The sequence below is a fragment of the Grus americana genome, chromosome 3 (assembly GCF_028858705.1).
Source record: "Grus americana isolate bGruAme1 chromosome 3, bGruAme1.mat, whole genome shotgun sequence".
Classification (NCBI taxonomy): Eukaryota; Metazoa; Chordata; class Aves; order Gruiformes; family Gruidae; genus Grus; species Grus americana.
The window spans coordinates 57147203-57161395 of NC_072854.1; the positions used below are offsets into that span (position 1 = coordinate 57147203).

A 14193-nucleotide genomic window follows, 5' to 3' on the forward strand; every position below is an offset into this window, starting at 1 on the left:
TTTTGAGTTGTTTCCTACAGGCTGATAAAGCAGAGGAGGCCACAGGCAGCTTCCTCAATTGCTGTAACAACTCACTTGCCCTTTCCTGATCTTCCCTTGCCACTTTACCTTTGCAAAAAATACGAGATGTAATCCAAGCATGGTCTCAGATCCTTGCCAAAATCAATGGATCTCTTTTGCTATTGATTCCTATGCAGTTTGAAAACCATAACTGGGCCCTGGCATAGCTTAAAACTCAATAAACTGTTAGTGACGTCTTAATTTTGATTTTGGAACATAACGTTTTTATCATGGGGGTGTGTTGCCCAGCTGAACAATAATGCCGTTTACTGTGAGACACACGTCAGAAGTGCAGCTGAATAAATTTAACTTCCACACTTTATGAAAGCAGATTTAAAGCCTGACTTCCTTGTGTGTAACAGGACTCCATGACACTAGCGCTGACTTCTAAAGCATTACAGACAGCACAGCCTGCGGTAGCAGTTCATGTGCGCGTAATTGTTCTGGTGGGTCAGCAATGAAGGAATGGCAAGAGGGGGTGAACAGTTTCTAGTGACTTCAGCAAGCTTAGTAAAGAATATCTCATTACCTCCTTAGACTCATACAGTGTCTACTTCAGTTGTTTTTACACTTGTCTCCAGGATGCAAAAAGAATTTCTAAGCAAATTTGTTACTAGCATCATGGCAGTTGGATATCCAACTTTTGTCAGTCAATGGCGTTTGCAAATTCAGTGGCTCTCCTGAAATCACATCAAATAAAGGAGAGGCATGTCAGAATAAATTATTATAGCTGTGACTTATTTGAAAAATAACATATAGATGGAATGGAAGATGACAAAGATGGAAGCCATCTGAACAGAAACAGTCTTTTTCAAAGGAAAATTAACAAGTGATAGACTTTCATATAATGAAAGTAGCAATAATTTGGGATAGAATCAAATAGGAAATATCATGACTGTCTTGGAAATACTGCTGAGGCTGGCTGAACTTTGTGCATGAGTTATTTGCAGGGATTATTTTCATCAACCCGTAGCAGTGTCCTTGCTAGGATGACGAGAGGCAGCAGGTCGTTGAAACAGGTAGAGGAGCAGGCACAGCACAGATAGCCCAAAGGCTGCTAGGGTGAAGCTGAGCTGTAAAAAAGAAGCAACCCACCAAAAACCCCCAGAGACATCAGCAACTTCATCAGCTTTTTGGCTGCTGGATGTATCTGGAGGGCTGGTGGCAGAATGTACTTCCGAAAGCCACGGTGCCAAGCTAAATGCAGACATCATTTCTTTAATCACGCTCTTCTTCTTTTACCCACACAGAGAAACACAATTCTAATCAACTACATTAAATTGCAGACTGGGAAAGCAAAAGGGAAAAAGAAGCTGATGAAACTTCTGGTTTTTAACATTTGAAGGGAAATCTGATGCCCTGGGTGGGTGGAGAGGCACTATGGTGGGCATGTTTATGTTTTGTTTCAGCAACCAGAGCATGACTGTATTCTCAGAAGTCACAATTAATGCTCTGGGGGAAAAATACAACGTATCATTTACGTGCCAGCTGTACTTCATTGTTTGTCACTCTTTTCAGCATAGAACCATTGCCCTTTTTTTTCCCTGTCGCTTTTGTAAGCTGATGGAGAATGGGATTGTATGGAGGGAGAGTCAAATGAGAGGAATATAAGGTACAATTTCCATTTTTGTTATAAGAGAGCATCTTCTTAGACTCAATGCAAAACCTCCATCTGCAGTTTTCCAGGAGTCTGTTTCTTTACAAAGATGTTTTTAAGATTGATTGGTATCAGGTGTGCAGTGCCACGGGATTCAGGCGTTACTATGGTGACCACTCTTTTTAGATAGGATGTCAGAGACCATAATTGTGCTTACAAAATCCTGTGCACAGTATGATAACCTGCACAGAAATAGGCTGTAGCCTTACTCAGGCCTAGGTCTGTCTGCGTGAATTTGCTGATTTGCGACTGCAAGCCACCAAAGATTGCATACTGATGTTTGGGGGAGATTTCTCTCCCCTCTCCCTTTCTGTGTCACAAACAGGCAGGATTGGCTCTACAGTATAGGAGGAAAGACTAAACCCTTTTGTCCTCCATCCCTTCCAAACCCCTTTTGAGTCTGTGGCTCCTTCTGCATCTCAGGCTTGCAGATACACCTGGCCGGTGCTCTGCTTGTGTCCGCCTTGTGCTAGGGCAGGTGAAAACAGGTGGTTTACTGCCATACTGGCATTTGCGTGGTTGTACTGTGGACAGTGGCAAGCCTGAAACACCTCCTCTGCCTTCTGCAAATCTCTGACCAGTGATTGAAATTAAATTACCTTTCAAAATGCTGCTTGCTCACCCTTTGTATTTCATGGGTCCTAACACTTCAGCCACACATTTGGCTTTTTACGGTGCAGCTGGCAGTGACGTTACACTTGTTCATTAACTTCTGCAGGGTTAGGGGGACAGGTTAATTGGCCTCTCTGTCCATACACTGCTTGTGTCCGTACAAAGGCAATTTGACCTTTTGGCTACCACAGCCTGTAGATTCCTGGGTTTCTGCTTCAAGCCAAGTAAGCTGTAGTTGACATGAAAAGTAATAAGCTCGCCAAGCTCATTAGCTTGACTTCTGCATCAGTAATATGGAAGAAAAAGAGAAAAGTTGGTAAGGGGTGAAGAAGCTGTAACATGGGTTCGAGGTCAAGAGGCAAGGGCTGAAGGAGCAGCAGAGTTAGAGGGTAATGTGCCTTCCTGTCCTAATTCCTCTATCCCAGTTACTGCTTCTCAGCAGTTATCCCCTGTTGTAGTTGAGTTGTCTTTTGCTAGGTAATAATACAATAAATAAATGAAACATAGTCACATAGTTAAAGGTAAATATAGTTAGAAGTCCTTTAAGTCAACTTTGTCATGTCCCCTGTATGAAGTATGTGCCCTTCAGTTGTACTGGGAGTCTTTTAGAAGCCAGAGTTACTCCAGGGGTCAAATCCTTAAACTGAATTTTCCCATTGACTTTTAATGATATTCATTAATGATTTTGAGATCAATAAGCTGTAAGGAACATCTCCAAATATGGAAAAAATTAAATCAGACCCTAGTACAGGCATAAAGCAGTTTGAAAAATTAAATATCAAAAGCAGATAAAGAGCAAAAGAAGTCAGACTTCGCATAGTATAGGGCTCAAACACTGATATGGAGACTGACTGAAATCTGAGGGGATGGTAAACATGAGCATCTGTCCTTTCAAAGACCATGTTTGTCAATAAAGAAATAGCATGCATGATAATTGGCTGCTTTGCATCTAACTGTATAAATAAGACTGGAAAATGCCAGCCAAAGCTACTACAGACGGGAGAGTCAAACACTGAATTGTTTGGCATAAAAGCGAGAGCTTCCACAGCTGGTTCCTTACTTAAGAAAACTGTGACACAGGAAGTGACTTAACTTACTAATTGTTGCCTTATCTTTGCGTTTTTACTTCTGTTTCCCTGGTTTCTTGCTTCTCTGTGGGGACGGGCTTTCCCTTCTGATTTTGCTGTGTTCCTCTAAGCAACAGAAACACACAACAGAAGACCATCTGGAAACCAGACTCGGTGCCAGCCCCATTCAGAATAAAAAAGCTGGGTTTTGATGCCTGATTTGGAGTACCACATGCTCTGCTCTACATGTCTCACAGCCAAACTGGAAATCTGTCATCGTGCCCAGTTTCCAAAAGACAGAGGCTTTTAGAATACAAAGTCCTGCTGGATCAGTTGATAGTTCCCCATCTTTTGCACACCTGTCGGGGTGAGACACTCAACCTGAAAACTCGTGGTAACTGTGACCATCTTATCCTGCTTTGTGCATTGCCTGCAACAACCTAAACATTACTCACCAAGGAAGGTGCACTCATTAGACCATGTCTGCAAGACTGTGTCCTGTTTTGCCCCCGCCTTACCCAGAAGGATGTTGATAAGCTGGAACAGGAGACCACTAAGTTGGCTGGGGAAGGAACACTTGCCCTGTGAGGAGAGGCTGAGGGACTGGGGCTTGTTCAGCTTGGAGAAGACTTTGGGAGGACCTAAGAGCAGCCTTCCCATACCTATAACCTGTTACTGAGAAGGTGGAGCCAGGCTCTTTACGGAGTTGCACAGCAGGAGAGCAAGAGACTATGGTCATGAACCAGAACAGGGCAGATTCAGACTTGAGGTAAGGAAAAGCTTTTTCTTCATGAGGACAGACAAGCCCTGGCACAAATTGCCCAGAGAGGTTCTGAGTCTCTATCCTTGGAGGTATTAAAAAGCTGACTGGATAAATCTCTGAGCAGTGTGGTCTGAATTAGGTATTGACACTGCTTTGAGCAGGAGGTTGGCATAGGTGACCTCCTGAGGTCACTTCCAACCTGAATTATTCTATGATTTTATATCACCAAGTTTTCAGCCTTGCTTTATCCTCTACTTCTGGCTCTGTCCCAGATACCTCCTCCTGTCTGCATATTCTGTCCCACTCTGAGAGGCCTATGAGTAATGCAGAATATCACTGCTGTTCTCCACCCAGTGAGCCTTGACATGATGAAAAGTATGCTGGTTTTGAGATGTTGACAAACTTCTATTTTGACAAAACTCTACCTTGCCTTCATAAGGGAGCTGCTTAGCCAGGACTAGTAGGCGACTGTCCAAACAGGAAAATCTTTGCTTTCCTTTCATGCTGCCACCTGTTTTCTTTAGAATGATGTTCTGTTGTCTGCTGCTCATCTAGAAGCTAGTATTTAACTTCTCAAAATGATGGCTGGCAAGAAGCCATCACAATAACACGCAGGAAAGCAGAACTGCATTCCAACAAATACCTAGCTGAGGTAGTTTAGTAAAACAAAAATTAAGTTTTATTTCTGCTTCAACAAATGAAGAAATAATACTGTCTAGTGTTGTAGCCTCTAATAAGTTCAACAAACTTGTATTCAGGGTCCAAAATAAAGTGGAGCAATTTCTGGGAGCAGGAGCATGAAATGAGACTTGGTGACTTCCTGCATCAGGGAAGTGTAAAAGGTGTTTCACACCCAGTCATCACCTTGACTGATTCTGTAGCAGAGTTCAAACCTATGCCTGTCTGTCCCTGTGGCCTTGTAATTCTGCTCAGTGAGGAAGATGGTTCTGACCAATGCTGGAAGTGTAAATTATTGATTTCCACCTGGCTGTCTCAGGTGGAGGAGAACTTTGTTTTGTTAACTTGTTTTCACTGTGAAAGAGGCGATTGCTCCTTTTTTTTCAGGAGACTGACGTTTTAGGATATCCCTAAATTTATTTGTGTTTGATACTTTGAAGGAAGCGTCAGTGGACTGTGGCCTCCAGGAAGCCACCAGAGTCTGCTTCCCTCCAGACCTTTCTTCATGTCTCATTCACTCCCTCTGTAAAGTATTTGGCAAAGTCAAGTAGGATTCCTTGCTTTGATTTAATTAGGCTTTTGAGTTGTCCCAGAAGCAGTGACCCTAATTCATTTTCATATGCAGAGCTCTTGTTTAGAAGACTAAACAGGATGGAGTTGAACTGGTTTGTATTTTTCCTAATTATGTTACTTCTTCCCTTCCCCTTCTCAGCTGACTTTGAGAAAAACTCAGAAAGCTCATGCTTTTCTTCAGCAGGACAGTCAGAATCCATACAGAATGGGAAGATACAAAGACATCATCTAGAAAGTACCTGTGAACAGCTTGAAATAATGACTTAATAATAAAGGTGAGATAAAGATAGGAAAATTGCAGAATTTATTTTCTTTCCTAAAATTAAAGGAAATGAAAGGTCAGATTTCTAATGTGGATTAGTGACATGTAAAGCTTTAAAACTGTGATAAAGTATATAACCAAGACACTTTCTTTTTGGGCCACTGTTGAATGTTTGGTATTGCACCTTTTTCCCAAAAGTTTTACTTTTGGAGCTGAAATTTGCTAGATTGGCTGACAATAAGGAGAGAAAGAGTCTCTCCCAGAAAACAAAGGGCCTGGAGTTGACAATGAGGTAGGATCGTTAGTTTGTCTATGAAACGTCACTTCATTTCATCCAGTTATGTCCACTTTGACAACTACTGGTCTTCACTGTTTTCTTAGCACTTGCTAAGAGCTCACCAACTTCAAATTTAGTGATTAACTTGGGATGTTCTTGAGAATTTCTCTCAAAAAAAAAGGAACATGAACAAGCCTTTGCAGAGCTTGGGTAAATAGGCTCTGTGTGTGGTGAGAGGAACAAAACAAGGGCTCTTTTCTGATGTATGATGAAGTACGTTTTGGGATCAGTTCAGATTTCACCATGCGATGATCCAGCTCTTGAAGTCAGTGTGGCTTGTCAGTGTTTGGAGATTGAGGTGGTAGTAGGAGACACACAGGTGATGTAGAAATGATAAACACAGAAATTTATGCTCAGAGTTTCCAAAATAATTGCATAATTATCTTCTATTTATTTTGGACATGTTAGTGGTCAGTTTTTCTCAAGTACTGTGTGTCTAACAGCTTACACTGACCTCCTTTACTTTTTTCAGGACTCTAACTCCAGTATTGCTGATAAACTAATGTCTGCAATGCACTGAAACTTCACCAAAGTTGTATTAAAACTGTAAAAACTCTTTCCAGAGTAAATGACTGTTTGAGTTTGGTACATTCAAATAATACATATAATTGAAAACTGACTCTTCAACTTTCTTTTAATCCTGTTCCTTTCCTTGTAGCTGTGGTAACTCCTCACTGGCAGGGACAAATTCTAATAACCATTCCCCTAGGGAGATAAGAAAAGTCAAACTATTAGTTTTGGTAAGTCAACATAGCATGTAGCAACAGGGGCGATTACAACTGTCCTATCATCAGATTAGCAGGTCGGTGTTGTGATTGCTCTCATTTACTTTCAGCGACAAGAAGCATGTAAGTGCCCTAAGATGTTTTGCAATTGTTGTCTCCAAGAGGACGGCATCTTGTTGGGGTCCTCTTCAGTGCTTTCTTTATCAGTATTTTGCTAAAGTGATCCCGGCAATGCAAGGAAAATACTCTTTCAGAGAAACACGGAACAGTTCGTTGCAGCATGGCCAATGTTTTTGGTGTCAAGTCTTACTTAAATAAACATACAGTGTTTTGGCTTAATTTTGTTTTGGTTTTACTCATGTTTGGTTTAAGCCCTTTCTAACAGCTCAGTGCTATGGATACTTTTTATCCATGCAGTTGGGAGCTAATTAGAGAAGAGGACAGGTAGGAATTCATGGTCTGTGGGGACAAAATGACCATGGTCATTATGGTATTCAGCTAGAAGTGTCAAAGCTGTGAATGTTGGACTGACTCCAAAGCTTCTTTCTTCTTGTAAAAGAAATAGTCATTGCATAAATTACAGAAGCAGGCTTTAGGTTTCAAGCATGATATTTTCCCTCTGTGTTTCAAGTGGTGGCCTAATGAATGCCAATCCTGACCATCAACTTCTATGACATACTTTTTTCCCCCCTCAAAGAAAGCATTGTATTAGAGATTGAAGTGTAAAGACTAGGGCAAAACTTACATTGACATCAAAAGAGCAGAATTTCAGTTAAAATACTTCTGCACAGTGCTATTGCTCAACTTAATCTCTTCCCTAGGGATCAAAGCATTCACCTGGGAGACAGAAGCTCAAGGCAGTTTTTCTTCAAATCACTAGGTATTCTCCTCTGGACATGTTTTCAAAAGGAGAAACGAAGTCTGCCTGGTGATTTGAAGGAGTCATTGCAGAGGTGATGATTTCTTCATCAGCTGAAGTGAGTGGTGAGTAGATGTGATGGCTTCCTGGCAACCCCGTGCAAGACAAAGTCTGTGATGGGTAGGATCCCTAGGCATGCCCTTCTTCCAGGTACTACCTGTTGGTTAGTTCCACATGGCTCTCCTTTCGTGTATGAGATTTGTAGGGTGAAGCAGTTTTCTGAAGCATCCAGCTTGGTAGAGGAAACTTTGGCATCTAGTTCTGCAGTTTGGCTTCTTTCTACTTTGCAGGTCTGGTACCTCCAGCAAAGGTCTCGTGGCACCGGTCTTATACATACATGTGCTCTTGGCTGAAGAGCGAAGGAAGATCCCTTCCCAGATGCTGTGAAGAATTGTGGTGTGTGGAACAAGAAAAGAGACAAGATGAGGTCTAGAGACAGTAGTGGGCCTGCATCATAAGTCCACAAAAAGCTTGACTTTGCATATGACTGCTTGCAGTAGACCTGACTCTGCCTTTATTCACTTCACTTCAGAGAGAAGGGGTTTTTTTCATCAGCTGTAGTGTGAGCCTGAACAGTTCCATATCCAGTGAAGTCTTAATGGCTGTGGTAACAGCATTTAGAGAAAAAAGAATTTGGATGACATATGTCCTTAGACTTCAGTGTAAGAGATGTGGAGGTATCCATACATAATAATACAAAATAAATGCAAATTACGAATAACCTGAAATGCCTTTATATGCATAGGTAAGCATTTTATTTATAAACCTAAGAGAATTCTGGACATCAAGCCAATAATATATCTCCTGATCTAATTTTCCTTTCTTTAAAAACTTTGTACAAGATAACTTGGTCTATAAAAGGAATGGTTCAGGCTTAAGGGAGCTTCTCAAGGGCACTGAACTGAAGTTGAGAAGACTTTATTCATCTGTTAAAAATGAATAAATAGAACTTCTTATTGTAGAAAAAATCAGCAAGTAAAGGTCTCAGCAATATTATTTGGAAAATAAATTTCTTGAAAAATGCAAAAGTGTTTTTCTTGATAAATGATGACATGCCAGAATAGACTTTCCACAACCCAAATATTATGTTGTTTGGGAGATTCTGAATGCTCTCAGCACTGCAAGACCAACAAAGTTTATCTGAGGTTACAGCAAATAATCTGTCCTTACATATGTAATGGTCTTACTTTCATTAAAGCATCCTGCTGCATATTAGGAAGCTGTTAGTTTACCTGGCACCAAGCCACTTGCAAACTTCTAAGTGTGAAAGTGTGGTTGCTGAGTCACAGCTTTGGAAGCTGCAGTAATAGTTCAGAAAAATCTATCCTTTAGAACAGGTAGAAACCCTGGAGAGCTGCAAAGATGTTTAATATATATGCTTTTGAACAGTAATATAGAAAAGAGAGAACCCATCAACAGACCTTTTGTATGTGCATGTCATTTTCTTCCTCTCCTCAGCACTTAGATAACTATAAAGCAGCTAAAATCAACACAGAAAATGTCAGGTTTGAAAGGGCGTGTGCGCAAAGAAAGCATTTTGGGCTAAGCGTGTGGTTCAGAGCACTGACTGTACCAACGGTTTGTCCAGCAATATATCAGCTGAAGTAAAAGCACAGTTTTTTGTCTTTAGCTGAGCAACAGATTTGGAACAAGAGAGCATTTTAACTTAAGATAACATTCTCAATTTTGTGCTTCCCTGCTGATATGAGGCATGATTTATTGAAGGGAAGGGGAATAGAAGGAAAGAAAATAAGTTGGAAAGGGGGCTAATGGTGCTCTAGCCATTGCATTGCTCCAGCTGGGTTGTGTGTGTGTGCATCAGCATGGTGGGAACCACATCCTTCCTTTCCGCTGCTGCAGCTCAGGTAGGTGTGACCCTGATAACATTTTCTGTCTCCTTTTATTCACGCTAGTCTCTTCAGATCCTGGTTCTTAATTAGAAACCCATTCTTGCTTTGCCTTGCCAACTAGTAAAATAAATGAAGCGTATCTCATAACCAATGGCCAAGGACAGTTATGTTGTTGAAGTTTTCTTCTGGATAGTGTTAATTAAGCAAAACCAATAAAATAGGCATAATCGACAAGCACAAGAAGAAAACTAATTTTACAGAGTCCTAAAAGCTTCGGGGAAAATGGCAGTTTTTCCTGTAAATTTATGCTCTCTTTATTGTATCAGTTACTGTTGCAGAAATGTTGAGGTGGAGGTTGAGAAGTGGTACAATTTATTTTGCAGTATTTTGAAATCCAGTAATCTCTCCGTGACAAACCTCAATCTACTTCAAATTGCTGGTCTTTGTATTATTATTCTAATAACTTTCTGGAGCGGTATTTTTTATAACTAGTACCTGTGGAACAGGCAGGTGTTCTCTGAGCCCTTTGCAAAGTTTATACGGGGTTTCACTTAATATGAAAGTGCAGAGGGAAGAATGTTCATCCAAGAGAGAATATGGAGAAGAAAAGGTTATACTTGGCAAGTGCTGAGTTGTTGAATAGATTGGTGCAGACTTTAGTGTGGTTTCATATGGTACCCAAATAAATGCATAAGTGATTTGAAGGCTAACTTAATATAACCATTTAAACAAATTGTTTCATTTTTCTCTTCTTTTTATGTCTAGTTAAAAATTTGAAATAGACATGACGCCATACAAAAAAGGAATATGTATCTAGGCAAATGAATTTCTATTTCTGCTACCTGACTTGATGATCCCACTGAAATGCCCCATTTGCACATTAGTAACTAAGTAATTGGCTGATGTGAACAGCTTGGGGGAAGACCTCAATCTCGGTTGCCCCGGTGTACATCCAGGGGAACATAACTCCTGTGGGATTGCTCTAGATTTACAGCAGTTGAATTTTACTTATCTTGGGTCCTCTTTGTTGGAAGAAACCTCTCCAGTGGTAAATAAAACCCCTCCTTCCCCCCAGTCCTCCACCTGTGGGTGTCTGACCCTTGAAAAATGTCAGGTGGAGACTATCTTGACTTTGTACAAAACGTTGAGTCATTTCCTCAGCTGAGAAGTTAATTTTTCTTCAGTGTTCCTTTTTTTTTTCCCCTGCTGACGTACTCGGCACACAAGAAGCTTTTTTTATTTGTATAGCTTCAAATTGTTTCAGCCTTTCTGATTTTTAAAAGCAGGGAGGCTTTTCCAGCGTTGATTTGCTTCTCTGGTAGCTGTGTGATGGCAGGTTATTTTTGAGGGGACAGCGGAAGCCAGAGCTGCTGGGACCTTCCTGGATGTTCCTCTCCCTGCCCACAGCTCGAGCGGTGGCTTTCTTCTGTAGCTCACACCCAGCCCCTCTTTCAAGAAAGACCATGCTGTGGGGCTACCTGAACCATGAACTTTAAGGTACTTAAACATTTTGGGGGGCAGAATTGGGCAGATTTCCAAGAAGCCTTACTAGATGACCCTCTTCCCTGCAGGCTGGTCAGTGCTCCATGCGAATCAGCTGACAGCTAATGCGAAATTAAGCAGTAGGGTTATTTCCAGGTAGCTTTCTTGTCTGCTCTGAATCTCTCTGTGTGTCGATGCTGAAATATTAACGCTGTTGTGGACATTTATCTTATAAGAGTGTGAAAGTATTTTTTATGCCATAGTTAATGTGTTACCGCTACAGATAGCAGAATGCATTGAGCAAACACAGCTTGCTTTCTCACGCAGTGTCCGGGCAGCAGTTGCCACCTTTGGGGTGAACGTAGCAGCGCTTGCTGGTGCAGAGAGATCCGCCCTCCTTTACGGGAGGATGGAGAATTCATTTTATGACATGGTTGTTAAGGACTTATTTTTGTACCACAAATGCCCTGAATGGCAAGACTGAAGTCCAGAAATCCACCTGTAAGGCATGTGCTCCTGTATGTGAATTTGTAGCCTGTTTGTTTATTTTTAATGTATTCAAGTTTTGTTTCCCTCTTGGCAACAGTTCAGCTTTCCCTTGGCATCTTGCTGTAGTCAGCTGAAAGGCAGACATTGAGATCACATTCTAGTTGTTTCTGGGTGTCTCTGATATTCATCAATCCCTTTTTGCTGTCCTGTAGGTAGGGTTTTTTCTTATGCTCTCATTTGCTGTATTCTACCATGTGTGTTCTCTGCCTCTTTTAGGCTGTCTTTAAACTATTTTAACAAGGTTTCATAAACATCTAGCATTCCTAATGAACTTTAGTTAAAGAGCTGTGCTTGTCTCCATACTGCTTTGAACAAACTAAGCAAAGTTCCCTATTACTTAAATGTTTGTAGCCTTGCCAGTGTTCTCCTGCTCGCTGGGCTTTGCACACCTCAGAAGTTGTCTTTGTCTTTCTAGGCTCTCTGCTGAAACACTAGAGTAAGAATCTTGTTTGGTATAATAAATGTGGTTAGATTAAAATCAAACAGACAAACAACCTCTAGATTATATGTTCAGACGTTCCTTGGCTGTGACTGTGGGTGCTTTAGGGAGTTCCCTGCTGAGAAGTACAGCAACGGGTTCAGTTTCTCTGTGGGTGCATCTCTTCCTTCTTCAGAGGGGAAGAGGGATTCATCAGGCGAAAGCCACCGTCCATGTGGCTTCAAACGTGGATTGTCATCTCGGTCCTGTAGAGACATCTGTATCACAGCCAGGTTTCTGGAGCTCTCTGTGACCAAGAGGAGTCTGAGATGGACCACTGGCCGTGAACAGCTCTGAACTCAGCACAAATTGTGCTTGTGCTTGGACCTGGCCTTTCGGGTCTTCATGCAGTCCTCACACATTTGAGGGACTCTACAGTTTATGGAGGAGTGCTAAAACTTCTAAGACAGGAACAAATCTTGCTCTTCCCCATCCCCCTGAATAAATGAGCAGGGCTTTTCTGGACGGAAATCTGCAGAGATTTATTTTCTGTCAGCTCTCTACTGAACCTCTGTTTAATTCTACAAATCTACAGTGGTTTGATTGATCTTACAAGGAATAGAATATGACCCATAGTTTAAAAATGAGTGTAGCATGCAGGTCTGTTCTGTGACAGGTCATGTCTTTTCGTCTGCAACCAAGAAAATTCAGAAGTATTTCTGCTTTTTTTTTTTCTGAGAAAAACACAAGATATAAATAAAACAAGCCTTTCAACCATTCATTTTAAAGTGAGTCATAAAAATATAGCAGAGAAAAACAGAGAAAAATGTTTCTTGTGGTGCCTGTGGTCTTTTGTAGCTCTGCAAGAGCAAGAGGTCATCTGCAGACAAAGTCCCCTGAAATCACACCATCTGCAGTTCTCCACCTGGATTCATGCAAGACTCTAGGGAGGAGGTGTAGGCTCTACTCATCTCCCTGGAGAGGGACTGTTTACAAGGGTATGTAGTGATAGGATGAGGGGTAATGGCCTTAAACTGAAGGAGGGTCGATTTAGATTAGATGTTAGGAAGAAATTCTTCACTGTGAGGGTGGTGAGGCACTGGAACAGGTTGCCCAGAGAGGTTGTGGCTGCCCCCTCCCTGGAAGTGTTCAAGGCCAGGTTGGATGGGGCTTTGGGCAACGTGGTCTAGTGGAGGGTGTCCCTGCCCATGGCGGGGGAGATGGAATGAGATGATCTTTGAGGTCCCTTCCAACCCAAACCATTCTATGGTTCTATAATCTCCAGTGTTGAGTGGAATTTAGAAAAAGGGAATCTACCATCTCTAAGGATATCCGCTCATGAGGAAAGCATGACAAGCATCCTTATTTTTGACCTTTTGAAGATACAGGTTTTAATGCTGAAGTAAATGAGAGTGTATAAAACAAGGACTAAATGTTTGGAGTACTACAACATCAGCATAACCCTCCAAAGATCTGCACTTGTCAGTCAGTATAATTTCCAGGTTTTTGTTTTGAAAAGCTCAACTCCATACTTCCACAAACAAAACTGCCGTGGAGTTGCCATTAGGCGATGCAATTAGGTCTGTGTGTTTCTTGGAAAGATGAATCTTTGTAGAATGTGTCCTCCAAAAGGGTCTCGGTATTGGTTTCAATCTGTCTAGAAACAGAAGTATCAGTTTGCAAAAAGATTCACACAGTGACAATGCCTAACTGTTTTCCTCCTTCCCTCCCTAACTGTGCTTAATAAGACAAAATGGGGAAAAATAGACTTCTGAGGAATTTGCATGGAAAAAAACCCAAAAGATTAATTTACGCTGCCAGGTGTCAGGCTGCAATATGATTATGCTGGCAAAGCTATAAAAGGAAATGTTCAGAGCTCGTAGATGTTTTAGAAGAGGTCATTAGCTTTGCAGATGCAAAAAATTTGTTTCTGAGCATTCAGCAGTTCCTGAACTCTCACAACATGTTACACAGGTATGTATACACACTGGCCAAAAGCTGTGGAGGCTGCAAAATCCTAAAAGGAGCTTTCAAGGGTGGTATTTCCAATTTAACATAAAATCCAAAGGATACAAAATGTCGGCGCTGAACAGTAATCTTTAACCAACTGTAAATGGGTTCTTACGGGCACCTCGTTCCTGGGCATCAGCGTGCCTTCAGCGAGCGAGTGAAATGGCAGCTGTGATTAACTCCCCCTCTCCGGGTTGCGTTGCTCATTCTTCTGTCTTTCCATGGGGAGGT

The 14193-nt window shown here is 41.5% G+C and overlaps 1 protein-coding gene across 6 annotated transcripts in view; it reads left to right on the forward strand.

The window, feature by feature from the left end:
• PKIB (cAMP-dependent protein kinase inhibitor beta) overlaps positions 1-14193 on the forward strand; it is a 56114-nt gene that overhangs the window by 22600 nt on the left and 19321 nt on the right. The window contains exon 1 of one of the 6 annotated variants that reach the window (XM_054822855.1): positions 10770-11000. The exons of 4 other annotated variants lie outside the window; for them this stretch is intronic. The gene's annotated coding sequence lies outside the window, so the exon portion shown is untranslated. Of the gene's footprint in view, positions 1-10769; positions 11001-14193 lie in introns of those variants that run through there. One more of the 6 variants, XM_054822853.1, reaches the window with a different exon arrangement.